The sequence below is a fragment of the Hordeum vulgare genome, chromosome 2H, assembly GCF_904849725.1.
Source record: "Hordeum vulgare subsp. vulgare chromosome 2H, MorexV3_pseudomolecules_assembly, whole genome shotgun sequence".
Classification (NCBI taxonomy): domain Eukaryota; kingdom Viridiplantae; phylum Streptophyta; class Magnoliopsida; order Poales; family Poaceae; genus Hordeum; species Hordeum vulgare.
In genome coordinates this window covers 324,851,362-324,879,305 of record NC_058519.1, presented here as the reverse complement: position 1 = coordinate 324,879,305, position 27,944 = coordinate 324,851,362, and the positions used below count along the sequence as shown (strand labels likewise).

General features: G+C 43.3%; 1 pseudogene; it reads right to left on the bottom strand.

Moving 5' to 3' along the window:
* On the bottom strand, positions 1–27,528 carry LOC123426888 (annotated as a pseudogene).
* Between the last annotated feature and the right edge of the window lie 416 nt (positions 27,529–27,944).

Genomic DNA, 27,944 nt, shown 5'->3' with positions numbered 1-27,944 from the left:
TTAAAAAATTTCTTGCTCTAACTTTTCTGTTATTGACATGCCTTTTTGTCTTGACCAGCCTCCTTGTTGAGAACAAGCTTCTGCCTTGTTAATAACATGAGCAAGAGATACCTTACCTCTTACTATGTTTTTTGTTGATCATGCTCATTATTCGCATTTGTTTCTCCTCACGGACATATATTTCCTTGGTCTTGTGGTGACAAGGCTGCTTCCCACACACTTCTTCTTTTATGTGAGGCAACATCATCTGGTTCCCCATACCATTCCATTTCAGAAGGGCCCACTTCAATAATCTCACCTTTAGTCAATATGTGTGGATTAGATTGCGTCCACCTTCTCTGATTTGAGATAGTACCAGGGGATACTCTGCCTTTACGGAGTCTGCTAACTAAATTCTCACCTCTAGAGGAAACTGAACTATGTTTCACGAAAGACCTTGTTAAAGCAATATTGGAATAGGTATCCTCAACACCTTCTCCACCATCCTTCGATTCATATCGGATTTCCAGTATTATAGCAGAAGAAAGGACAGACTCAAATGCTTGCAAAATTTGACCCTTGGACTTTCAGCTTTGGAATTATTCACACGTGAACTGAACATTAACTGCACAGTTGGTGTTGTAGGAGGAAAAGAGCAAAATGTAAGAACAATGATTACTGAAACAATATCGTTACAATGGCACAATTTAATGTTGGTTAGTTACAATTTTTGTTTATGTATTTCAGAGTCACTTTAACACGGTTTAAAACTTGTTAACAATCTTGAATAACAATCATCACATATTTCGTACATAGAGATGATTGGTAGTGGCCTAGAAGCAATGTATACATGTGAAAATAACCAAGATAACAAATTCCACAAAATTACATAGTCACCCAAAACTAACATATAAACGTAAATCACTTCTAATATATTATTATCTTATATATGTAGCACAACTTGCAGTTCTACACTAATAGTTATTTAGCACATTAACAATGATAACAAAGTTTTCCATAGGCATATTCTGCAATGAAATATTCACATGGTGTCAAATAATACAAGTTGAAATGGAGTAAGAGGGAATCTTACCTTTGCCAAGGCTAACAGAAATCACTAGTCCCTCTTTAGCCATCATTTTTCTCAACGAATCTGACTGAACATTTTCTAGAACAGCTTGCCAAATTATCTCGTTGGCAGTTCTGCTACATTTAGATCCTTCATTCATTCTGGTGGCACTTGTTGACAACACATGGCCATCTGGTGTATGTTCCCCGAGTCTCCTTCCACCATGGTAAGTGTTTGTCGTGACATGGCTAGAACAAATTCCTAGATTAGCATTTCTGTGTTGCCAAATTTCTTGGTCTGATGTTCTTGATAACCCATGCGGATCAGCATATTTTTCTTTATGATTTTTAGTAGAGTTCCTTGCTATATCACTGTGAGGGTAGGTAGACAAACCCTAGTTAAAGCTTGTACTTGTCGATGAACTTGGCAGTATATATTGTTTATCAGGAGCAAGCTGGAGGAGAGCAGTTCTAAGCCAGGTCATCTTAGCATTAGAGACCCTTAATTGTTTTTCAGCTTCACAAAGTGTTTACAGTAGGCCTGGCATAGTTTTTCCATATCCTCGTTTGATACTATAATGAGTGCAACACAAAATTACAATGTGAAAACAGTACATTCACAATAGTAGAGTTCTATGTAATGCATGGCCCAGGTACGAATTATCCCCTACTGTAAAATCCTTTCAAAGTAATAAATAAACAGAAAAAAGGAATATTATTGCTTACAGGTTGGACATTTGAAGAACTTTCTTCGAATTCTTTCTTGTGCGAATGTGTAGATGCCAGCAAGAATGTCAGTTATTATTGTGGTGCGTTGAGACATTAGGGACAAAGGCTCAACACCTGTTTCAGTAATATCACGTAAATCTTTCACGGTGTTCGCATTGTCAGCAGATAGTGCCAAATCAAGCAAATTTACCAATTTATCATCAGAAACCAAGCCAGCCTGTCAGGTAATGAAGTATTAGAAACAACAATCATATATTTGTACTTAGAATGCAATAATGTGTTGTTTATATGGATAAAACAAGTATTTTACTAAAAAAGTGTTTGGTGCTTCCAGTTGTAACTCTAACTTACTGAACTATTCGTGCATTATGCAAAAATGGGAACACATATTGGAAGAGAGATTTGAAGTATATGACAATGATATCATTGATTTAACTTCACAACAAATTCCAGAGTTATATAAGCATTCTCTCTATATAGGCGGCCCCTAGCAAATCCAGCAAGCCCTCTATCTAAATATGTGTCAATTAGCATCTCTCTCTACTCTTTATCTCTCATATCTCTACTCTCTCTCTTCCTCACCTATCTCTTCTTGGGAATATGCCCTAGAAGAAATAATAAATTGGTTATTATTATATTACCTTGTTCATGGTAATCGTTTATTATCCATGCTAGAATTGTATTGATTGGAAAGTTAAATAGATGTGTGGATACATAGACAACACACAGTCCCTAGTGAGCCTCTAATTGACTAGTTCGTTGATCAAAGATGGTCAAGCTTTCCTGGCCATAGACAAGTGTTGTCACTTGATAACGGGATCACATCATTAGGAGAATGATGTGATGGACAAGATCCAAACTATGAACGTAGCATATGATCGTGTCAGTTTATTGCTACTGTTTTCTACATGTCAATGTATAACTTCCTATGACCATGAGATCATGCAACCCCCGGACACCGGAGGAATACCTTGTGTGTATCAAACATACGTCGCAACGTAACTGGGTGGCTATGAAGGTGCTCTACAGGTATCTCTGAAGGTGTCTATTGGGTTGGCATGGATCAAGACTGGGATTTGTCACTCCGTGTGACAGAGAGGTATCTCGAGGCCCACTCGGTAATACAACATCACAACAAGCCTTGCAAGCTATGTGATTAAGAAGTTAGTCACGAGATCTTGTATTACAGAACGAGTAAAGAGACTTCTCGGTAACGAGATTGAAGTAGGTATAGAGATAGAGACGACCAAATCTCGGGCAAGTAACATACCGAAGGACAAAGGGAACAATATACGGGATTAACTGAATCCTTGACATAGAGGTTCAACCGATAAAGATCGTCATAGAATTTGTAGGAGCCTATATGGGCATCCAGGTCCCGCTATTGGTTATTGACCGGAGAGTGTTTAAGGTCATGTCTACATAGTTCTCGAACCCATGGGGTCTGCACACTTAAGGTTCGGTGACGAGTTGAGTTATAGGTGTTGGTGACCGAAGGTTGTTCGGAGTCTCGAATGAGATCCTGGACGTGATGAGGAGCTCCAGAATGATCTGGAGGTAAAGATAGATATATAGGAAGTCCTGTTTTGGTCACCGGAAAAGTTTCCGGCTCATCGGTAGTGTATTGGCAGTGGGGGGGTATTAGGGGACCACCGGGAGGGTGTGACAACCCAAGAGACTTATGGGCTGTGAGAGGAGGTGGACCAGACCCTCGTGGGATGGCCGAAGCTTCTATCAAAAGCCCATGCGGCTAGTGGTGGAGATAAAAGGCAAAAGTCCTTTAAAAGGAAAGGAAGGAGTCCTCCCAAAGTAGTCCACCTCCCTTGTGGGAAGGTGATACATCCCAAACTTATCTATAATTTCTGCTTATTCCATGATATTTTGGGTGACATTGTTATATGTTTTGCTACACTTTTATATCTTTTTACACATAATTGGACTAACCTACTAACTCAATGCACCTAGTGCCAGCTTCTGTTAGCTGATGTCTTTTTTGCAGCGGCTTTTACCCAATTTTTCGGAGCCCCAAAAATCCCGAGAAAAATATATAAAAATCAGCGCACGAGAAGCTTCACAAAGCACGAAAGGGGGCCAGGGGCCACCTAGGCGACCTGTGGGCGCGGCCCACCCCCAGGCCGTGCCGGGAGGCCGCCTGTGTGGGTCTCACATCCTCTGGTGCCCTCCTTTCGCCTATATTTACCCCTTGACGAGGAAAACCCTAGACGGGATCCAGAATTGTGAATTTCTCCATCGTTCCGCCGCCGCAGCGCTTCCAAGATCGGGAGCGTCAGGAGATCTCTTCCCCGCACCCTGTCGGGGGGAGGATTGACCTCCGGGAGCTTCTCCACGACCATGGACGCTTCTCGGACGTGCCGTGAGTAGTCCTCGATGGACCATGAGTCCTGACCAGTATCTATGTGATGTCTTCTCGCCAATCTTGTGCTTCCATGATTAGCCCTTGTGAGCTGCACTACATGATCAAGGCATCTATGTAACTTTCCTGCTATTGCTATGATCGGTTTGTTGGGATCCGATGGATTATGAGATTATGTTCAGAATTTTATGAGTTATATATTTGATTATCCTTTTATATTATGTTCTTTACTGATTCATGCATGTTCTCCGTTTCTTTGTATTGCTTTGGCCGAGTAGTAGATTGTAACTCCAAGAGGGAGCGTTATGCATGATTGTGGGTTCATGCCCCCTGATGTGTAGCTTGAGTGACAGAAACATGAGACTAGGGGATGTGTTGTTGCCACCAGGGAGAAAACAACGGTGCTTGTGATCACGATTGCAAGGATTGCTTACCTTACACATAGTTCGTTAATGCAGTTGTCCGTTGCTTTGAGTTTACACTTTGGGTGGGGCTCGCAACTTAATACCAGCGAGATGTTCTGGATAGATATCTCAAGGTGAATGACTGGTAAGTAGATGCTGATGAATAAATGGTCTACTTGTCTTGGCGTACTGCCCATTACTATTGATCCTCTAACTTTCAAGTAGCATAATTAGCATTGCGGTGCCTTTATAATTCTATCAATTGACCAGCTGTAATTTGTTCACCCAAGCATAGTTGTTTATTGTCTTTTGGGAGAGAGACATCACTAGTGAACATCATGTGACTTCAGTCCATATCACCACCATTGCTTACACCTCCATCATTTACTTCTTTCATTTAATTTTCCGTTGCAGTCACTATCACTTTTCCCGCTTGTGTTTTGATCCTTTGCAAACTACAAGGCCGGAGAGATTGACAACCTCTTTGTACTCGTTGGGAGCAAAGTTATTTGTGTGTGTGTAGGTCCACGTCTTCTACTAGCTCCAGGGTGGGAGACACCTACTTGTTGATCCTCGGAGTCCTCCTGGTTCGATAAACCTTACAGTCTCCGTGTAAGGGAAAACTTGCTGCTGACTACATCTCAACCTTTCACTTGGGGTAACCAACAAGGAGCGAGAAGTATATACATCATCTCGTCATCAGAAGGTGGACTCTTCCTTGTAGGTTTCGGCCGACCCCTTCTCCTTGGCGTAGGGGCCAAGGCTGCCTCCTCTCCCCTCCTCCTATATATACTAGAGGCTTTGAGGGTTTTGAGACACAGAAATCAGCCATGACTTCCTCTACTTCTCTCTAGATCTGCTTCTACTCTAGGCTAGTTCAACGGTGCTTAGGCGAAGCCCTGCTGGATTAGTTCACCACCACCACCACCATGCGGCCGTGCTAGAGAAATCATCTACCTATCTGCCCCTCTTGCTGGATCAAGAAGGCAGTGATCGTCATCGAGCTGTACGTGTGCTGAACGCGTAGGTGCCATCCGTTCGGTACTAGATCGGGATGGATTGTGATGGAATCGCGGGACGGATCATGATGAGATCACGGGATGGGCTGCGATTTGGGTCACGAAGATGTTCCACTACATCAATTGCGTTATATACGCTTCCGCTTAGCGATCTACAAGGGTATGTAGATTCACTCTCCCCTCTCATAGATGATCATCACCATGGATAAGTATTGCGTGTGCGTAGGATTTTTTTTGCTTCCGTTGCGATGTTCCCCAACAGTGGCATCATGAGCTAGGATCATGCGTAGTTGATATCTCGAGTAGAACACAAAAGAGTTTGTGGGTGGTATGGTTGGATTGAAGTGGCTCGGACCAACATTACTCATACGCTTACGAGAGACCGATTTCATCGACTAACATGCAACTTGTTGCGTAAAGATGACCGGCGGGTGCCTGTCTCTTCAACTTTAGTTGAATCGGATTTTACCGAGGCGGTCCTTGGAGAAGGTTAAATAGCAACTTGCATATCACCGTTGTGGTTTTGCGTATGTAAGATGCGATCATACTAGATACCCATAGCAGCCACTAAAACGCGCAAGAACAAATTAGAGGACGTCTAACTTGCTTTTGCAGGGTATGCATGTGATGTGCTATGGCCAAAGACATGATATGATATATTGGATTTATGATATGATCATGTTTTAGTAGTTAAATATCGACTTGCACGTCGACGCTATGTCAACCGGCAGGAGCCGTAGGGTTGTCTTTAATTATTTTGTGCTCGGTGATGCTTTACTTTATCGCTAGCAGTAGCTTTAGTAGTAACAACATAGTTAGCACGACAACCTCGATGCTTTACTTCATGATGATGGAGATCATCGTGTGGATCCGGTGGCGATGGAGATCATGCCAGTGCTTTGATGATGGAGATCAAGAAGCACTAGTTCATGGCCATATCATGTCACTTATGATTTGCATGTGATGTTAATCCTTTTATGCACCTTGTTTTTATTAGGACGACGGTAGCATTATAAGGTGATCCCTCACTAAAATTTCAAGATAAAATTTTGTTCTCCCCGATTGTGCACCGTTGCGACAGTGCGTCGTTTTGAGACACCACGTGATGATCGGGTGTGATAGACTCAACGGTCACATACAATGGGTGCAAAACAGTTGCACACACGGAACACTCGGGTTAAACTTGATGAGCCTAGCATGTACATACATGGCCTCGGAACACAAGAGACCAAAAGGTCGAGCATGAATCATATAGTTGATATGATCAACATGGAGATGTTCGCCATTGAAGCTAAACTCAACTCACATGATGATCAGACTTGAGTTAGTGAATTTGGATCATGCGACACTCGAATGACTAGAGGGATGTCAATTTGAGTGGAAGTTCTTAAGTAATATGATTAATTGAACTCATTATCATGAACATAGTCAAAAGGTCTTTGCAAGTTATGTTGTAGCTTGCGCTATAGCTCTACTTTTTTTGATATGTTCCGACAAAAAACTTAGTTCAAAGATGATAGTAGCAATTATACGAACTGGGTCCGTAAACTGAGGATTGTCGTCATTGCTGCACAAAAGGCTTATGTCCTTAATGCACCGCTCGGTGTTCTGAACCCCGAACGTTGTGTGTGGATGTTGCGAACATCTGACATACACGTTTTTATGACTACGTGATAGTTCAGTGTGTAATGCTTAACGTCTTAGAATTGAGGCACCGAAGACGTTTTGAACGTCACAGAACATATGAGATGTTCCGAGAGCTGAAATTGGGATTTGAGGCTCGTGCCCACGTTAAGAGGTATGAGACCTCTGACAAGATTCTTGGCCTCTGAAGTAAGGGAGAAAAGCTCAATCATTGAGCATGTGCTCAGCTTGTCTGAGTGCTACAATCGCTTGAATCGAGTGGGAGTTAATCTTCAAGATGAGATAGTGATGGTTCTCCAAAGTCACTGCCACCAAGCTACTAGAGCTTCGTGATGAACTATAACATATCAGGGATAGATATGATGATCCTTGAGCTATTCGCGATGTTTGACACCGCGAAAGTAGAAATCAAAAAGGAGCATCAATTGTTGATGGTTAGTAAAACCACTAGTTCCAAGAAGGGCAAGGGCAAGAAGGGATACTTCATGAAACGTCAAACCAATTGATGCTCTACTGAAGAGAACCAAGGTTGAACCCAAACCCAAGACTAAGTGCTTGTGTAATGAGGGGAACAGTCACTAAAGAGGAACTACCCTAGATACTTGGTAGATTAGAAGGCTGGCAAAGTCGACAAAAGTATATTGGATATACATAATATTGACGTGTACTCTACTAGTACTCCTAGTAGCACCAGGGTATTAGATACCGGTTCGGTTGCTAAGTGTTAGTAACTCAAAATAAAAGCTACGGAATAAACAGAGACTAGCTAAAGGCAAGGTGACGATATGTGTTGGAAGTATTTCCAAGGTTGATGTGATCAAACATCGCATGCTCCGTCTACCATCAGGATTAGTGTTAAACCTAAATAATTGTTATTTGTTGTTTGCGTTGAGCATAGACATGATTAGATTGTGTTTATCGCAATACGGTTATTTATTTAAAGATAATAATGGTTACTCTGTTTATTTGAATAATAACTACATTGGTCGTGCACCTAAAATGAATGGTTTATTGAACCTCGATCGTAGTGATACACATGTTCATAATATTGATGCCAAATGATATAAAGTACTAATGATAGTACCACTTACTTGTGGCACTGCCACTTGATTCATATTGGTATAAAACACATGAAGAAGCTCCATGCTGATGGATCTTTGGACTCACTCGTTTTTGAAAAGTTTGAGACATGCGAACCATGTCTATTGGTATAAACGCATGAATAAACTCCATGCAGATGGATCGTTTGGAATCACTTGATTTTGAATCACTTGAGTGATGCAAATCATACCACATGGGCAAGATGACTGAAGACCTCATTTTCCAGTGAGATGGAACAAGAAAGTAACTTGATGGAAGTAATACATTTTGATGTGTGCAGTCCAATGATTGTTGAGGCACGCAGTGGATATCGTTATGTTCTTACTTCACAGATGATTTGAGTAGATACTAGTATATTTACTTGATGAAACACAAGTCTGAATTATTGAAAGGTTCAAGTAATTTCAGAGTGAAGTTGAAGATCATCGTGACAACAGGATAAAATGTTTACGATATGATCATAGAGATGAATATTTGAGTTGCGAGTTTGGTACACAATGAAGACAATGTGGAAATTGGTTCACAACTAATGCCACCTGGAACACCATAATGTGATGGTGTGTCCGAACGTCATAGCCGCGCCCTATTGGATATGGTGCATACTATGATGTCTCTTATCAAATTACCACTATCGTTTTTGGGTTAGGCATTAGTGTAAGTGCATCTAGTACCCCTTAGTGATTTTGGTGCTTTGAAGACTTATAGGTTAAGTATCTAATGTGTTTATGAGTGTACACATGATCTGTAAGTCATTGAGGAGTTTGAGATATTTGAAGAATATCGACCCCTAAAAATATATATCTTCGCTTGAAGAAATTGGTCTGAAGCTGAACAAATGAATCGCGAGGAATCTGCGATGAAATTGATATTCCTCATGAAGATACAGAAATCGAGGAATTCGGTGTGTCCTGAAGAAAATCATTTTGAAGACTTTGAAGCATGAACATTTAGTCTTTCTGTTTTATTTGCTTCGCATTTGAGTACTAGGAACAATGTACTGTTAAAGGGGGTCGAAGTTACACTTTGGAATGAATTTCCTCATGATGCTCAACCCAAGCCTAATCCGACCAAAAGACCTCAAGTAAGGAATACGAGTGACATGAGGACTCTCATAGTTGAGGGTTCCGACCGTTTCGATAGCCACGCCAAGTCATTAGTCTTATCCACTCCAACGGTCATATTATTTAAGGGCATTAGTGTCAAATCATGCCAGGATGCTCCCAAGCTATAAATAGCCACCCCCCACAACCATTAGCTGGTTGGCTGCTACGTTAGAAACTGACACTTGTCATAAGAGCAACCCAATTCCTCAGAGTCTTCGAGAGTAATTCATCAGTGAGGAAATACCCCATACACCGAAACCACAAACCAAACCTAGTGATTGAGCATCACTGAAGAAGTTGTTCCTGTGTGGGACTGAATCCTTTTACCTTTGAGGACTGTGCATCCTCTAGACGGTTAGGCGTCATGGTCTAGAGCTTTCCAGCAGTCAAATTGTGGATCGCCGGGTGACCAAGTTTGTGAGGGTTTGGAAGTCTGCCCTGAAGACTTACCACGAGTGTTGGGCGAGGACTGTGTGTTCTTAGCCCAAGGAGAACACGGTAGGGACTGTGTGTCCCAGGACTGTGTGTCCTTTGGTTTCAATACCAAGCCGCTCCAAACCAGCTGTACGACTGTCACAGCAGTTGGAACTGGGTCATCAACGATTGTCTTCACTAAGAAACGGGTTCTAATTCCTCAACTCCTCACTTTCCTCGTATTATGTGTTGATGACTTTCACTGCTACTGTTTGAAGAATTTGCTGAAGACTTTCTCTGAATTTCCTCAACCCCAAATTCTTCACGTCAGTTAATCCTCATCTGAATTCTGCGTGCCTCCTCACAGTGCAATCTGTTTTCACATTCCTCACTCTGAAAAACTGTTGTTGTGAAACTTTGCACTTCTGATCCTTTACTGTTTCCGCTGTAAGTTAGTCATCAGTGAGGAATTTCCTCAAAAGGAATTTCCTCAGTGATGAAATTCTAAAAATCTCCTATTCACCCCCCTCTAGTCGATATAACGCACTTTCAATTGGTACTAGAGCAAGGTACTCCCTTGTTCTGTGTGATTTTGGTTTAACCACCTGGAGTTTTAGTTATGTCGACTGCAGGCATGTTTAAGGTGACTGCAGCATGTCCTACCTTCGAAGGAAAGAACTTTCCCTTCTGGAAGAACAAAATGCAAATGCATCTACAAGCTATTGATAATGATCTCTGGTATATTGTGGAACATGGCGTCCCCATCATCTCTGCTAGTGTCTGTGCTGCTGATGTGTAGAAATTCAAGAAACTCGATTCTCAAGCGAAGAATATCATCTATGGCCATCTGAGCCCAGGCCAGTTTGGAAGAGTAAGTGCTTTGGGCTCTACAACACTGATCTGGGAGAGACTATGCAAAGTAAATGAAGGAGTATCAACCCAGCGTGACTCTCGTGTTGATATTCTTCGCAATCTCTTCAATCGCTTCAAGAGATATGACAATGAAAGCTGCCAAGACACCTTTGATCGCCTCACTGACATATCAAATGAACTGCAAGCACTGGGAGCTCGAGACATCACTGATCACGAAGTTGTGAAGAAACTCCTGAGATCTTTGGATTCTTCATTTGATACTTTAGTTCTGATGATTTAAGAAAGACAAGACTACAAGATGCTTGATCCAGCTGATATACTCGAAAGGATAAATACTCATGAATTCCAGCTAGAAGAAAAGAAAGATCTATATGGACCAAGCTATTCCAGACTACGTGCACTGAAGGCTAGAGCAATTTCCTCATCTGAAGAAGAAGACACAGATGACAGCATTGGTGACCCTGAAGAATTTGGACAGGAGCTTGCAATGCTCGTGAGGAAATTCCAGAGATTTACACGACGTGGCCAGTTCGGTAAATCTTCAAGAAGAGACATGAGGAAATCAGAATCTTCATCTGAGGACTACAAGAAACGAACCTGCCACAAGTACAAGAAATCAAGTCATTACGTTGCTGATTGTCCCCGTTGGGGAAATGAATCAAAGAAGAAGAAATACAAGGATGACAGTTCTGATGACTCGAAGAAGAAGAAGAAATCTTCAAAATCCTCATCTTCAAAGCCCTCATCGCACAAGAAGACTAGTTTCAAAAAGGCTCGGTCACTTACTGGCAAGGAAATGGACTTAGAGGCAGAATCAGAGGAAGGTGATGAAGAAGAGGGTTCTGATGAAGACTCAGAATCCAGACAGGCTAGTCTTGCACTGGCAATCACTTTCGTCAGCAAGTCAATCTTCAATCTTGAAGAAAATGATTGCACCATCCACACTGATGACTATGCTGATGAGTTCGCTCCAACCTATTGCTTCATGGCAAAAGGTTCAAAGGTACCAAATAATGCCTCCTCCTCTGATTCAAGTGACTGTGAACCTAATGATTATAAAAAACCCAGTTACAGTGAACTTGCTATCATTGCCACTAAGCAACAAACTGCCGTGGAAAAGCTTCAGAAACTGCTAGATAAAAGTGATGATCTGTTGACTGATGAAATGAACTTTACCCAAATCCTCACTGAAGATGTGAAAAGTCTTCAGTCTAGATTTGATAATCTTCACGATCGTTATGATACACTCCTCACTGATCATGAGAAGCTTTCCTATGAATTTCTTCAAAGGAAGCTTGATCTTGAGAAGTTGAGGATGTCTCATGATGATCTTCGTATGGAAAATGATTCATTACTAGCTCAACAGATCAGCGCTGGTCAAGTTGAATTCATTCCTCCATGTCTTAAATGCATTGAACGCGAAACTGCTAATTCCTCACCAGAATCATCAAATGCTACTATTGCTACAAATTCTTCAACTGCACCTGTTGTGTCTATTTCCTCACTTGAGGAAAACACAAATGTTATTGATGAAAATGCAGGGTTGAAGGAATTGTATGTGACAGGCATATACAAAAGCCTCAAAGGACATCAAACCCTTTGTGATGTGCCCAAAAAGCAGATCGTGAACAGGAACCCGAGGAAAGAAGGAATTGCCTTTGAGAGGAAATTAAATGCTGATGGATCTTATTGGAAACCTGAGCAGTATCCCAAAACCTCATGGGTTGCTGCTACTCGGCCTCCTTTTGATCCATCTAATATAACTGGCTTTTCATGTGAATTGTCCTGTTCCTTAGATGAGTCATTTGACTCCAACTATAAACTGGTCAAAAATCAATCTGGTGAAGTATTTGCTCGATATGTTGGAACTAACTGCAGGAATGGCCCTCCCTTGAGGAAAATCTGGGTTCCCAAAAGTTGTCTTGAAAATCTTCAGGTGAATGTCCTCATGACACCACCATTGAAGAATCTGAACCCCAGATCAAATTCCTCAGGAGGACCAAAGTCTTCAACAGGATTAAAATCCTCAACTGGTCAAAATTATGCTCGTACCCGTGCTAATGCGTCTAACATGCAGGGAAATTACAAGGAATATGAATATGAGCGCTACTCTTCAAATCATTATGTTCATAAATCCTCAAACCAGTTCTCTGCATATTCATATGAGTACTTTAACCCCCCTACTGTTAAGAGAAGTGCATTAGCTTCAATGCCACCTTTCTCATATGGTGCTCCGAGGATGATGAATGCTTTGCCACCCCTTCAGATGTGGGTGGTGAAGAAATTGAACTAATCACTTCTGCAGGTCAGGTTTCCAGATGAAAATCATCATCTGAAGAATTTGCTGGAGACCTGAGGAAATGCTTGATAGGACGCAAGCTAATGATTGATGAAATAGAAATATTTCACACGTCCTTATATTTCTGTTGTGATGAAATTCTTATCTGATGAAATTGATATCATATTCTTCAAATCTGAAGCATATGAGATGGTAAGCTGTACTAATTCATCTGCAGGATGACAAACCCAAGAATACTGAGTGGGTTCTTGATAGTGGCTGCACACATCACATGACTGGTGATAAAAGCTTGCTAATGAATAGGCCACTAACTCCATCACCTCTGAAGCAAATCACATATGCTGACAAAGGTAAAAGCAAGGTATTGGGACTTGGCAAAGTGGCTATTTCCAAGGATAGGCATATGGACAAAGTGATGCTTGTTGAATCCCTTGGTTTTAACCTCATGTCAGTCTCGATGCTTTGTGATCTTGATATGATTGTTATCTTTGGTAGATATAGATGTGTAGTCATCATGGAATCTAACAGATCCAAAGTCTTCGAAGGTGTAAGAAGAGGGGATTTGTACATTGTTGATTTCTCTATAGGTCCTCAACTAGCCACTTGCTTAGTAGCAAAAACCTGAGAAGGATGGTTGTGGCACCGAAGACTAGGTCATGCAGGCATGAGGAATTTGCACACGCTCACAAAGAAGAAGCATGTCATAGGCATCGAATCAGTCAAATTCCTCAAGGATCATCTGTGCGGTGCTTGTGAATCTGGGAAAATGACCAGATCCAATCATCCCTCGAAGACTATCATGACCACTACACGTCCATTCGAATTGCTTCATATGGATCTATTTGGACCTACTCACTATGCCACACTAACCAATGCAGCATCTTTATATGGCTTCGTCATAGTTGATGATTATTCCAGATATATATGGGTGCATATCATAGTGTATAAAACTGAAGTGCAGGAAATCTTGAAACTATTTTCTTCAAGGGCCTCGACGAACTTTGGCATCAAGATCAAACATATCAGGAGTGATAATGGAACCGAGTTCAAAAACACTGGTCTTGATGATTATCTTGATGAACTTGGTATTACTCACGAATTATCTGCTCCTTATACTCCTCAGCAGAATGGTGTCGTCGAAAGGAAGAACAGGACTCTGGTTGAAATGGCAAGAACTATGCTTGAAGAATATCAGACTCCTCGTCGCTTTTGGCCTGAAACAATCAACAGTGCATGCCATATCATCAACAGGGTATATCTTCACAAATTCCTCAAGGAAACCTCATATGAACTCCTCACTGACAAGAAACTCAATGTAAGTTATTTCAAAGTCTTCGGTGCAAAATGTTGGATTAGAGATCCTCACCATAGCTCAAAATTTGCACCTAAGGCACATGAAGGTTTTATGCTCGGTTATGGAAAGGACTCGCACACCTACAAAGTCTTCAACAACTATCACAACAAAGTTGTTGAGACTGTAGATGTGCGGTTCTATGAAACTAATGGCTCGCAAGAAGAGCAATTGCCTTCTGATCCAGATAAGTTGTCTCCTGAGGAAGCAATAAAGCTCAAACCTGCTGAAGACATTGTCCCCATTGAGGAAATTGGTGAAGAAACGATCCCCATCACTGATGAAAATCAAGAAGATGCTCCTGAGGAAATTGCACCAGAACCACTTCCTCAGCCCAGACGAAATCCTCAACCAGCTCATCTGAGGATTGCAAATGAAGTAGAACTTGACAAAATCCTAAACGACATCAACGCGCCAGGTCCTCTCACTCGCTCAAAAGCTTCACACTTAGTTAACTTTTTTGGGCATTGGTCCTTTGTATCCATCACAGAACCCTCAAAAGTTGCTGAGGCTTTTCTGGAACCGAAGTGGATCCAAGCTATGCAGGACGAACTTCTTCAATTCAAGCTGAATGACGTATGGGAGCTCGTCAAACGACGACCAGATCCTCACAAGCACAACATTATCGTCACCAAGTGGATTTTTCGAAACAAGCAAGATGAGGACGGTCAAGTGGTGAGGAACAAGGCACGACTTGTAGCCCAAGGCTACACCCAGGTTGAAGGAATAGATTTCGATGTAACTTTTGCACTTGTTGCTAGACTTGAAGCTATTCGAATACTACTTGCTTATGCTAATCATCATAACATCATCTTATATCAAATGGATGTGAAAAGTGCATTCCTCAATGGTAAGCTTGAGGAAGAAGTATATGTTGCTCAGCCCCCAGGTTTTGAGGATCCAAAGAATCCAGACAAAGTCTTCAGACTCAAAAAGGCTCTTTATGGTCTCAAGCAAGCCCCTCGGGCATGGTATGATACATTGAAGGAATTCCTCATGAAGAAAGGCTTCAAACCTGGTTCACTCGATCCAACTCTTTTTACTAAATCCTATGATAATGAGCTATTTGTGTGTCAAATATATGTCGATGATATCATATTTGGCTATACTGACAAACGATACAGTGATGAATTTGCTTACATGATGAGTGAAGAATATCAGATGTCCATGATGGGGGAGCTGAAATTCTTCTTAGGTCTTCAAACTCGTCAACAAAGCAATGGAATCTTCATATCAGAGGAGAAATACCTCAAGGATGTTCTGAGGAAATTCGACATGCATGAATGCAAAGGTGCCAAGACTCCAATGCCTACCAACGGCCACCTCGGCACTGATGAAAATGGTAAAGATTTCGATCAGCAGGTATATCGTTCTATTATTGGCTCTTTATTGTATCTATGTGCATCTAGGCCAGATATAATGCTTAGTGTTTGCATGTGTGCACGTTCTCAAGCAAAACCGAAGGAATCACACCATAAGGCTGTGAAGCATATTCTTCGATACTCAGCTCACACACCAACACTACGATTATGGTATCCCAAGGGCTCAAATCTTCATCTCGTAGGGTATTCTGATTCTGACTATGCTGGTGACCATGTGGATCGCAAGTCAACTTCTGGCACATGCCATTTCCTTGGAAGACCACTAGTTTGCTGATCCTCAAAGAAGCAGAACTGCGTATCACTCTCCACTGCCGAAGCCGAGTACATTGCTGCTGCTTCATGCTGTGCTCAATTACTATGGATGAAGCAAACCCTCAAGGACTACGGCATCAACATGAAGAATGTGCCTCTCTACTGCGACAATGAGAGTGCAATCAAGACTGCATACAACCCAGTACAGCACTCGAAGACCAAGCACATCCAGATTCGTCATCATTTTCTTCGGGACCATGTCCTCAAGGGCAATATCCTCATCGACCATGTGAAGACTGATGACCAACTGGCAGATATCTTCACTAAGCCCTTGGATGAGAAAAGGTTTTGCAAATTGAGGTGTGAGCTAAATATCTTAGAATCTTCAAATGTTTTGTAAAAACATGCACACATCCTAACATTTATGCAAATGACTTAGATGTGCAACACATGATGAATCAGTTTTCTTCAACTGATGAAGAATGCCACTCTGAATGTGAAGAAATGAACGAAGAAATTGATTCTCGGGGCCGTACGACAATTGTACGCGGCGTCTGTAATCAACATTCTTATATGGTGGGTCACACCGCCGCCCAATGTGAAATTCTTCAAGTTGATTTTCTTAAAATGTTCCATTTCCTCAAAATGTGTGTTTCTTCAAAACAGTTGTTCTTCATTGTGACGATTTATCACAAAATTTTCAAAAACACTTGATGGATTTCATTTGACTAGAGAGACTGTGATTTCAAGTCCTCAACAACATTCACTTATAGCTATTTCTTCAAGTTGATATTTCTGCTAAGTGAATGTGACCGGACCCTACTTTCCCTCTATGCTATACTCATCCAGTCTATTCAATTCTTCATATGCGTTCTACTTGAAACTTTGTTCAAAATCCTCACTGCATCCTTGTCAGCTGATGATTTTGTAACGAAAATCCTCAAATCTTCAAAAATTATTTCTTCAATGCACAGTAACTGAACCCCACTTCCCACATTCGGATAACCACGATCTCCACTATATCCACCGCCTTGTTCGAGAACTACACGTGTCCTGCGGAGACGTAGAGGCAGGGGCAGTTTGGTCCGAAATCTTCGCGCCAACCGTAACTGTCTGGCTATAAATATGTCCCTCTCCCCCTTCGGCAAACTCTTCTTCGCCCCATCGCTCTCTTGCTACAGCAAAAAGCACCGAACCCTAGCACCACCGCTGGAAGTTTCGTCGCCGGTGAGGAAGAGCTTCACTGCCTCAACTTCTCCGTCGCCGGAACCACGCCAGAGTCGGACCATCTTCGTCCGCGCCACCGTAGACATCCTCTGTCGCCGGGTTAGGGCGTATTGGACACGCGACCGAAGAGCCTCTCTACACAACTTCTCTGTGTTCTTCGTGTGCTCCTTCAAGGGTAAATAAAATCCCATTTTTACCGCAAGTTAGATCTACAATTTTACATCTTCTATGTGAAATCTGTTTTTCCTCAAGAATCGATAAGCACTTGATTCCTCAAACACTGTCTATCACCACATCATTGATGAACTATACTAAGCATCTAAGATTTTCACGAGATTCCTCAATTGTGCGAATTTTCGGATCTGTACAACTCTGGAACCCAAGAACAGTATGCTTAGGCAAATTCCTCAACCACTGGTTAAATTCCTCAACTGTCAAACTTTTTCATTTTCTTCAAATATGAGAACGCATATGACCTCTTCAAATTCCTCGCAACTATACTCTGTTCACAGGTACACACATGTCAGCTAATGAATCTCTCGGTTCTCATCACATTAACTCATTTGCAGCGTTTCTGGAAGAAAAATCTTCAAGTCTCATCAGAATCATCAACAGTTCAATCTCATCAGCAAAATCCTCAGCTGAAGAAAATGGAGGATGACAGAAAACAGAAGGGAGGAAAGAAACTTGAGCAAAACACAGCTGTGGATATCCCTGAGGATATTTACTTGGACTATTGCACACCTGATGAAAATGAGACAATGGCCAAGAGAAAGATTCGACTGCGGAAGATAGAACGCCGATGGGCGAAGGAATGGACGGAATACAGGTTCGTAACTGCCAAGTATGCGAAGAAATTCGCTCTAAATCCCCCTGGCAAACGGGCCCCACTTGAGGCTCATCAAGTAGCACATCCCTCAAGCCTCAAGACCCTTGATGACTATCCAGATGAGAAGGAAAAGCATCTGGCTAAGCTCAAGAAGCAAGCAGAAGCTGCAGTGAGGAAATTCAATGAATCCTCAGCATGCTGCCTCAGCTGCAGCTACTTCCTCTGCCGCTGAGACCTCTGGTTCAGAATTTCCTCAACCACGGTCTGTGCCGTCAAAGCCAAGGGCTCCAAAGCCTCAAGAGAAGTCTGCTCAGGCATCAGTTACAAAACTCTCAGCGCCAAAACCCTCAGCGCCAATCTCCTCAGCACCACCACCAAAGCCTCAAGAGACACCAGTATAGAAGCAAGTCATGAAGCCTATGACCGCCAGCTCCAGCTCCTCACTCCCAGCTGCAACCAGCTCGGAGACAAAGTCTTCACCACCTCCTGTGAAGACTCAGGTGTCTGCTGAAAGAGCAACTCTACCGAGCCCCAGCAAAATCATCACCGTCCCGTCTGCATGAGAGGGTAGTGATGAATATGATGATCAAACCCTGCAAGCCATCATCAGAAACAAGCAGGAAAGAGTAGCTCAAGCATCAGGCAGCGACATTCCTCTGGCCATGGACCCCAAGGTCCTCCTTGACTACATCAACATCTGGTATGAGGACCCAAACACTCCGCTTGATGATTTGAAACTTCCCCCTGGCATCAGCCACATGGTGGCCACTTTCATCAATGAAGCCAAGTGGAAAGAACAGCAGGCCAAGCAGACCAAGGTTGCAAAGATTAAAAAGGAGAAATTCCTCAAGAAGAATCTCCTCAGCTTGACGCCTGATGCACTGGTGTCAACACAAGCAGAGCTGAAGAATTTTACTGACAAGTACTCCAAGCTGTCAGATCGTAAGAGTCTCAAAAGCAATTTCATCAAGCTGGCCACTAAAGATGTTGATGACTACAACAAGAAGGCTGCACCTCCAGCACCAACTTCCCAGCCCTTGATTGAGGAGCCAGCAAATGAATCTCCTCATGTTGAGGAAACTCCTCAAGCTGAGGAAATACACCAAGAAAGCCGTGTAGATGTACCGGCTATTGAAGAAATCATCATGGAAGCTCCAGCTGATGAATCTGCTGCAGCTGATGAGACTGCCCCTGACCCAACTGCTTCATCAAAGCAAGCTGATGACTCTGTTCCAGTTGGTTCCTCAAAATCAGCTAAAGAATCTGTCGAGAGAACCCCTTCACCAAAAGCTTCAAAGGTGAAGAAGATGACTCCGTCTGCATCAGACGTGAAGAAAACAAGGGCTGCTGAGAGGGAAGCCAAAACGAGAAAGGCCTCCTCAGCAGAAGAAGAAACAGAGGCCAAGCGCCTCAAAGCGCTTGAAGAGACTGCCCCTCTAGACCCTGTGCCCCTAAATGTCGCTCCTGCTTATGAAATGATCATCCTTGATGATCAAGCGAAAGGGGCATGTGAGGAAATGAAGGATCCTACCGCTGAGGAACACACCGACGAAGAAATTCGTATTGACGACAGTCCTCAGCCCTTCATTCCTCAGAAAGACACTCTTCAAGGATCAGCTGCACCAGCTAAAGAAACTGCTTGTGCCGCCAAGCCAGCTAAGGAAGAACAAACTGAAAATCCTCAAGCTGATGAAATTCAAAGCTGTGAGCAAAATCTTCAAGATGAGGAACAGGCTGACCCAACTCCTCCACCTGAGCAAGATGAAACTATTCCTCAGTCTGACACACAGCCAGAGCCATCTCCTCAGCCTGAAGTCCCACCTGCTGAAATTCCTCACCCTGAGGAAAATGCTGAGGAAAATGCACCTGACCAAGACAATGCATTCGTCGTGCTCAACCCCGAGACTGCAATTGTTGTCTCCCCTCCTGTTCCTCAGCAAAATCTTCAGCCAGTTTAGTGTCAGCCATTCTCCAAACGTCCAAAGTTTCAAAACGAGAATTTCTTTGAAGAACGCATGTACTTCATTGGAGAGAACCCCTATGACAAGCCTTAAATGAGGCATCTGAAGTTTTGGACTAGGACACAGATGAATTACTATGCCTCTGTGTTGTGTGGAAGAAACAAGATATTCCTGCACACGCATATTCCTCACGTTGAACTTGAAGCTACACCGTGCCTAGAGCCAGTCCTCAATGTACTCCATGATGCTGGTTTACTGCCAATGTGCTCCGACATCTCTGACTGGAACAGCGAGCTCATTCTTCAGTTCTATGCAACTCTTCATATCTCTAGCAACCCTGAAGACATCAACACTTTGGTGTTTGACTGGATGACACAAAACACTCACTACAAGGCTCGTGCTACTGAGCTCCTCCGTGAACTGCCTGTACCAATTCCCTCAGAGGAGGCTGTGAAGCTTTATGGTGAGCGTGAGCTTCCCAATGGGATGATGGAAGTCCTCATGAAGCCTTTGGCTGAAGGAAAATCATCGAGAAAAACATTCCTCGTCCACGAGCTCAAGTATACACCCAAGTCTGTCTACAGAATCCTCAGCAGTGTGCTCGCGCCGATCAAAGGCCATGATGATGAAGAAGATGTCGTAGGCCTCATGAAGAATATCCTCTTCAACATCATTCATGGTATTCCTATCAACATCCATGATTTCTTCTTGAGGACTTTGGCCGACAATGCTATGTGTCCTTTTGATCACAAGATATATGCCCCATGGATCATGAGATTCATCAGGACAAGGACAAGCATCAACTTTCTCGCTGAGTGCCAAAACCATGTTGGTTATATGCCTCCTATCCGGGTCAACAAGAAGACTTTCGAGCCCATTGAAGGAAAAGGCAAATCAGTGATTGAAGAAGGTAGTAGGCCCCTTGATGGCCAGTTCAGAGAGCCAGAAGCTTATTCTTCATGGGATGATACCGAGACTCGTCCGGCAAGCCCCGTTCCTCCTCGCGTGATGAATACAAGAGAGCTCCTCCTCAGTCTTCACTAGAAGGTGGATCGAAATCACGAGTGGGTCAAACGCCAGTTTGGAGCCATTGTGAAAACCCTCACTGAAACACAGAACTCTGTGAAGCTCAACCATCACTATCTGCATGAGGTTTTTGATCGCACCTGGGCTACACTTGCACATCTGAAGACTCAGACTGAGCTTGAAGGAATGGACTTTGAGCGAGACTTTGACTGGTCGTGGCCTCCCAAGAAGAAGTTCAGGCCCATTCCAGTTCCAGACCTTGAAGACAACTCCTTTTCTTCATTCCGCACTGCTGAAACTGATGAAGAACAGCTCGACACTGCTACCGGTCCAAGAAAGAAGACTACTCCCAAGAAGCGTCACGGCTCTTCCTCAACCGCCAAGAAGTGAAGTCTTCACGGGCGTTAGTCCTCAGTTTGTCCCTTTTTATCACTTGATGACAAAGGGGGAGAAACTTGAGAGTTAGTCTTCAAACGGGATATTTTTGGGGCTTATGAACTATATTTAAGTTACAAACTCTTGGATCTTCTGAAGTTTTTATGTAATGAGTTGTAACTTAAGCCCGATGGTACTCTGACGCTTTTGAACGTTTTTCTTCGCATGCTTATTCCTCAAGTTTTAATGCACGCATGCTGGAATTCGTCAGATACCATTTGTTATCATGCATTTTCATTTTCTTCATATGATATGTTACATGTATGCATGATTTACAAGACTCACGGGGAGATCTCCATGATATAAATCATCAATGTGCATTTGCTGTGAAAAGCAAAATCCTCACGATATGCACATCTTCAGGGGGAGTCTCTCTGAATCTTGATTTCAAATTCCTCAAATGAGTATTTACACTTCATATTTTTGATCCCTGTTGAAGACTTAACCTAATTGTCATCAACCACCAAAAAGGGGGAGATTGTAAGTGCATCTAGTGCCCCTTAGTGATTTTGGTGGTTTGAAGACTTATATGTTAAGTATCTAATGTGTTTATGAGTGTACACAGGATCTATAAGTCATTGAGGAGTTTGAGATATTTGAAGAATATCGACCCCTAAAAATATATATCTTCGGTTGAAGAAATTGGTCTGAAGCTGAAGAAATGAATCGCGAGGAATCTGCGATGAAATTGATATTCCTCATGAAGGTACTGAAATCGAGGAATTTGGTGTGTCCTGAAGAAAATCATTTTGAAGACTTTGAAGCATGAAGATTTACTCTTTTTGTTTTATTTTCTTCGCATTTGAGTACTAGGAACACCGTACTGTTAAAGGGGTCGAAGTTACACTTTGGAATGAATTTCCTCATGATGATCAAGCCAAGCCTAATCCGACCAAAAGCCTCAAGTGAGGAATACGAGTGACATGAGGACTCTCACAGTTGAGGGTTCCGACCGTTTCGATAGCCCGCCAAGTCATTGGTCTTATCCACTCCAACGGTCATATTATTTAAGGCCATTAGTGTCAAATCATGTCGGGATGCTCCCAGGCTATAAATAGCCACCCCCACAACCATTAGCTGGTTGGCTGCTCCGTTAGAAACTGACACTTGTCATAAGAGCAACCCAATTCCTCAGAGTCTTCGAGAGTAATTCATCGGTGAGGAAATACCCCATACACCGAAACCACAAACCAAACCTTGTGATTAAGCATCACTGAAGAAGTTGTTCCTGTGTGGGATTGAAGCCTTTTACCTTTGAGGACTGTGCATCCTCCAGACGGTTAGGTGTCATGGTCTAGAGCTTTCCAGCAGTCGAATTGTGGATCACCGGGTGACCAAGTTTGTGAGGGTTTGGAAGTCTGCCCTGAAGACTTACCACGAGTGTTGGGCGAGGACTGTGTGTTCTTAGCCCAAGGAGAACACGGTAGGGCCTGTGTGTCCGGGGACTGTGTGTCCTTTGGTTTCAATACCAAGCCGCTCCAAACCAGATGTACGACTGTCACAGCAGTTGGAACTGGGTCATCAACGACTGTCTTCACTGAGAAACGGGTTCTAATTCCTCAACTCCTCACTTTCCTCGTATTATGTGTTGATGACTTTCACTGCTACTGTTTGAAGAATTTGCTGAAGACTTTCTCTCAATTTCCACAACCCCAAATTCTTCACGTCAGTTAATCCTCATCTGTATTCTGCGTGCCTGCTCACAGTGCAATCTGTTTTCACATTCCTCACTCTGAAAAACTGCTGTTGTGAAACTTTGCTCTTCTGATCCTTTACTGTTTCCGCTGTAAATTAGTCATCAGTGAGGAATTTCCTCAAAAGGAATTTTCTCAGTGATGAAATTCTAAAAATCTCCTATTCACCCCCCCTCTAGTCGATATAACGCACTTTCAATTAGAGACAACCGCATTCACTTTAAATAGGGCTCTACATAATTGTGTTGAGATGACATCGTATGAACTATGGTTTGGAGAAACCTAAGCTTTCGTTTCTTAAAAGTTTGGGGTTGCGACGCTTATGTGAAAAAGTTTCAGCCTGATAAGCTCGAACCCAAAGAGGATAAATGCATCTTCATAGGATACCCAAAACAGTTGGTTATACCTCCTATCTCGGATCCGGAAGAAAAGTGTTTGTTTCTAGAAATGGGTCCTTTCTCGAGGAAAACTTTCTCTCTGAAGAATTGAGTGGGAGGATGGTGGAAACTTGATGAGGTTATTGAACCGTCAGTTCAACCAGTGTGTAGCAGGGCGCGGGAGGTTGTTCATGTGGCTCCTACACCAATTAAGATGGAAGCTGATGATAGTGATCATGAAGCTTCGGATCAAGTTACTACAAACCTAGTAGGTCGACAAGGTCATGTACTGCTCCAGAGTGGTATGGTAACCCTTTCTTGGAGGTCATGTTGTTGGACAACAATGAACCTATGAACTATGGAGAATCGATGGTGGGCCCGAATTCCGACAAGTGGCTGGAGGCCATGAAATCCGAGAGAGAATCCATGTATGAAAACAAAGTGTGGACTTTGGAAGAACTACTTGATGGTCCTAAGACTGTTAAGTACAAATGGATCTTTAAAAGGAAGATAGACGATGATGGTGAAAAGTCACCATTTATAAAGCTCGACTTGATGCAAATAAGTTTTCGACAAGTTCAAGGAGTTGACTGTGATGAGACTTTCTCACTCGTAGCGATGCTAAAAGTCTGTTGGAATTATGTTAGCAATTGCTGCATTTTTCAATTATGAAATCTTGCAGATGGTTGTCAAAACATTGTTTCCTCGACGGTTTCCTTGAGGAAAGGTTGTATGTGATACAACCAGAAGGTTTTGTCGATCCTAAGGATGCTTACTAGTATGCAAGCTCCAGCGGTCCTTTTAAGGACTGGAGCAAGCATCTCGGAGTTGGAGTATACGCTTTGATGAGATGATCAAAGTTTTTGGGTTTATACAAGGTTTGTGAGAAACTTGTATTCCCAAAGATGTGAGTGGGAGTACTATATAATTTCTGGTTAGAATATGTGATTGACATATTGTTGATCGGAATTAATGTAGAATTTATGGAAAGCATAAAGGGTTGTTTGGAAGGAGTTTGTAAAGGAAAACCTGGATTGAGCTACTTGAACATTGAGCATCAAGATCTATAGAGATGGATCAAAACGCTTAAGAGAACTTCCAAATGAATGCATACCGTGACAAGGTTTTGAAGTAGTTCAAAAAAGATCAGTCAAAGAAAGAGTGATTGGCTGTGTCATAAGGTGTGAGTATTGAGTAAGACTCAAGACCCGACTACGACAGATTAAAGAAAAAAGACGAAGGTCGCCCCCTATGCCTTAGCGTAGGCTCTAAAGTATGTCGTGCTGTGTACCGCACCTGATGTGTACCTTGCCATTAGTCTGTCAAGGGGTACAAAGAGTGATCCAGGACTGAATCACTGAATAGTTGTCAAAGTTATCCTTAGTGAGTAGTGGACTAAGGAATTTTTCTCGATTATGGAGGTGATTACAGAATTTGTCGTAAAGGGTTACGTTGATGCAAGCTTTGAAACTAATCCGGATAACTCCCAGTAGTAAACCGGATTCGTATAGCGGTGCAGTCATTTGGAATAGTTCCAAATGGCGCATGGTAGCAGCATCTATAGGATGACATAGAGATTTGTAAAGCACACACGGATCTGAAAAATTTAGATCCGTTGAGTAAAAACTTCTCTCACAAGCAAGATGTGATCAAACCCCATAACTGTATGGGTGTTAGATTCATTACAGTCACATAGTGATGTGAACTAGATTACCAACTCTAGTGCAAGTGGGAGACTATTAAAAATATGCCCTAGAGGCAATAATAAATTGGTTATTATTATATTTCCTTGTTCATGATAATCATTTATTATCCATGCTAGAATTGTATTGATTGGAAACTTAAATACATGTGTGGATACATAGACAACACATAGTCCCTAGTGAGCATCTAGTTGAGTAGCTCGTTGATCAAAGATGGTCAAGGTTTCTTGGTCATTGACAAGTAGTGTCACTTGATAATGATATCACATCATTGGGAGAATGATGTCATGGACAAGACCCAAACTATGAACGTAGCATATGATCGTGTCAGTTTATTGCTACTGTTTTCTACATGTCAATGTATTTGTTCCTATGACCATGAGATCATGCAACTCCCAGACAACGGAGGAATACATTGTGTGTTTGAAACATTGCAACTTAATCGGGTGACTATAAAGGTGCTCTACAGGTATCTCCGAAGGTATCTGTTGGGTTGGCATGGATCAAGACTGGGATTTGTCACTCCGTGTAACGGAGATATTTCTCGAGGCCCACTCGGTAATACAACATCACAACAAGCCTTGCAAGCAATGTGACTAAGGAGTTAGTCACGGGAACTTGTATTATGGAGCAAGTAAAGAGACTTGTCGGTAACGAGATTGAACTAGGTATAGAGATACCGGTGATCGAATCTCGGGCAAGTAACATACCGAAGGACAAAGGGAACAGTATACGGGATTAATAGAATCCTTGACATAGAGGTTCAACCGATAAAGATCTTCATAGAATATGTAGGAGCCAATATGGGCATCCAGGTCCCGCTATTGGTTATTGATCAGAGAGTATCTCAGGTCATGTCTACCTTAGGGTCTGCACACTTAAGGTTCGGTGATGTTTCGGTATAGTTGAGTTATAGGTGTTGGTGACCGAAGGTTGTTCGGAGTCACAGATGAGATCCTGGACGTCACGAGGAGCTCCAAAGTGGTCCGGAGGTATTGATATATAGGAAGTCCTGTTTTAGTCACGGGGAAAGTTTCGCGCTCATCGGTAGTGTACCGGGAGTGGCGGAAGGGTACAGGGGGACCACCGAGAGGGGTGTGACGACCCAAGAGCCTTATGAGTTGTGAGAGTAGGTGGACCAGCCCCTGGTGGGCTGGCCGAAGCCTCTCTCAAAAGCCCATGCAACAAGGAGTGGAGATAAAAGGCAAAAGTCCTTTAAAAGGAAAGGAAGAGGAGTCCTGCCAAAGTAGTCCACCTCCCTTGTGGGAAAGTGGACTCCTTGTAGGGTTCGGCCGACGCATTCTCCTTGCAGTAGGGGCCAAGGCTGCCTCCTCTCCACTCCTCCTATAGATACTAGAAGTTTTGAGGGTTTTGAGACACAAAAATCAGCCACGGCTGCCTCACTCTCCCTCTAGATCTGTTTCTCCTCTAGTCTAATTCGGCGGTGCTTAGGCGAACCCCTGCTGGATTAGATCACCACCACCACCACCACACTGCTATGCTGGAGAACTCATCTACCTCTCCGCCCCCCTTACTGGATCAAGAAGGCGGTGATCGTCATGGATCTATACGTGTGTTGAACGCGGAGGTGCCGTCCATTCGGCACTAGATCGGGATGGATCTTGATTGGATCGCGGGACGGATCGTGATGAAATCACAGAACGGGTTGTGATTTGGATCGCGAAGATGTTCCACTACATCAACCGCGTTATATACGCTTCCGCTTAGCGATCTACAAGGTTATGTAGATTCACTCTCCCCTCTCCTTGATGATCATCACCATGGATAGGTATTGCGTGTGCATAGGAATTTTTTGTTTCCCGTGCGACGTTCCCCAACATCTCTATCTCTCAAGCAGCATCGCCCAACATGCCCTTTGCTCTCTCCCAAAAGCAAAAGCTCATCCCTTCAAGTGCCTCCCCACCTTTAGCCACGGCGTCACTGTCGCCAGGCCTGTATCCACTCGTCGACGACGCTAACTCAACCTTCCCTAGATTCTCTAATTGCTTGGATGTGATTTTTTTTAAGGAGGAACGAACCTGCGCTGGTCGTTCGATCCAGGACAACACCTCCTCTGTGTCGCCCGTCAAACCATTGTTGGCCCCGGCACCACCGGCAATGGCCCGACGCCGTGCTGCCCCACCCGAGCCCTGGCGAGGCGGCCTCCATCCTCGGTAGCGAGCAAGCTGACCACCATATCATCCTCTGCCCGACGCCTCGGCCCAAGCGAGCATGACGGCCGCCTTATCGTCCTCCATCGTGACGCCTCATGCCCATTCCTCATTCCTGGGATCCTTCGGCACAAACGCCAAGGCTTGCCACGACGCCTCGCCCCATCCTGGGCTCAGGCGATGCGTACGCGTGCCCGCGAGCTCGCCATCGTTCTGGCCAAGGCCACCTTCAGCGACTTCCTGTGCACTATGCTCTCCCCGGCCCACCTCACCGTGCCCCCGCTCCCAGCCGAGCCGCTCAATATAGGCCCCACCGTCGTAGGATCCGTGTGGGGCTTTGCCGGGAGGACGCGAACGGGCGGCGGCGAGGGGAGGAAGGGAAGGGGGCCACACGGCCGCTGCATAGACGAGAAGACAGGGAGTGGGTGGGAGTTGTGGTGTGGGATGTGGGTGGGAGTCGTGGGGCGCGGGGCGGGCTGATGTGCTTGTTTCCTGTTTTTTTTTCTTTCGTTTTTGACCCTTGATTATG